Source organism: Sturnira hondurensis, unplaced genomic scaffold (genome assembly GCF_014824575.4).
Source record: "Sturnira hondurensis isolate 20B ecotype Veracruz unplaced genomic scaffold, ASM1482457v3 Scaffold0006220, whole genome shotgun sequence".
Classification (NCBI taxonomy): Eukaryota; Metazoa; Chordata; class Mammalia; order Chiroptera; family Phyllostomidae; genus Sturnira; species Sturnira hondurensis.
In genome coordinates this window covers 32,544-34,197 of record NW_028078851.1, presented here as the reverse complement: position 1 = coordinate 34,197, position 1,654 = coordinate 32,544, and the positions used below count along the sequence as shown (strand labels likewise).

Here is a 1,654-nt window from a genome sequence, read left to right as displayed (position 1 = left end):
GTATAGAATGTTTAGTGCAGTACCTGGCACATAATAAGTGCTCAGTAAATTTTAAACAAAGTTATCATCCTGGATTCTACTTTCCCTTGTATATGCCCTTTTTTCCTGAAGAACAGAATGGCTACTATCACTGCATGATCCAGTATGTGGCCATTGAGTTTCTTCCCATTCTATTTTTTCAAACATACCTTACTGTCTCAGCTTCTTGCCCATTTATAAGTTGAGAGGTAAGTATATCCAAAGATCATCACAGCTTTAAAAGACCACAAAGAAATTAAAGGGAACTTGCTTAATTGAGAAAACACTAATTTGGAAATTACTCGTTCCTGTGATTTTAGACATTATGAATCTAATGTCTGGCTATGATGAGAACAATAGAAAGTCAGTCTTCAAATAAAATTGATTATGTAATATGTTTTAGTTTATTTTGTTGAAGTATAATATTGACAATTACAGCCAGGCCTGATAATAAGTGTTAAGTACTCAAGAAAAATCTTTACCTCCCAGCATTCCTAATAAGCTGACATTTTAAGGTAGGAGGTTTAGAATAACCAGCCAATTGCAAAATAGGCTTCCTCTGTTCCTTTTATTCTGTGCTAATAGTGTTGGAATAATCACATCATTAAAAAGCTTCTCAGAGTAACTAGCACACAGAAGTAGGTGGACAAAGGTGGGCCAAAGGAAAAGATATTGGAAGCATGGGTGTTTAAACCACTATCTTTACCTGTGACTTGGTGTATCAACATGCCAGAATTCTCTGAAAACCAAGAATCCTGGCTTTAGAATGCAAATTTGTTCATCCATCATACTTGGTCTTTCAGATTTATGAATTGCTTGAGGCCATATTTTTAGAAGAAAGTCTTGTTATTAAAAGAGGGAAAGAAGGCCGCTCTTTCATGGGGCTACAGGGGTTTTCTTTTCTTCTCAGCCAGGACTGGAGGCCAAGTTCAACTCTTGAGTATTATTGTTGGGGCTGCCACAATCTGGGAAGCCTTGTTTTCCTACCTTAGACATTTATTTGTTGCTGGGAACCCCTACTTGATGGGGTATGCGGACCTCACAACCAGTTTAGGGCTTTAAGTGGCAGCAGTGGGCATTGGGACCTCTGGCTTTCTGTGGATACTGCTAGGCTCTTGTGAACCAATCCTGGCCTAGGTTACCCCAAAAGCAGCCTTACCCCGAGTCTGCTCACTCCATAGGCAGGATTTGTGAATACCCAATCAACTGTCACCTGCCACAAAGATGCTTATGAGATCCCATATTGGACTGCAAGGAATGGGGTGGTAAGGAACAGTGGAGTGGTGAGAAAGAGCCATGAGTGGGTGCTGAAGAAGGAATGCTGAAGACGTAAGGGCAAAGAAGTCAGATCTGATACTCAATACACTGCCCACAAGCACAAACCCTACTTCTAAGCAGTTAGCTGCATCAGATGGGACAGCTTGGCATGCACACAATTGTGAGCTGCGCCTCCCAGCTCAGGCACTTGCTTCTGGAAATTTTTATATATTGAAGTGTTTACTTCATCAGCTAACAAAATAGTGATTAGAAAAGTTCTAAAAACGTTTTCTTCTTACAGTTCTGAGAGCATCTTATTTTGTTCTAAGAGCAATAAACCCCTTTCTGTGCAAAAAATAAAAAATAGAAGAGGGAAAGA

The 1,654-nt window shown here is 39.7% G+C and overlaps 1 non-coding gene across 1 annotated transcript; it reads left to right on the top strand.

Moving 5' to 3' along the window:
• Positions 1-884: 884 nt before the first annotated feature.
• Positions 885-1,016, top strand: LOC118988293 (small Cajal body-specific RNA 20). Its single transcript, XR_005066744.1, has one exon.
• Positions 1,017-1,654: the final 638 nt, after the last annotated feature.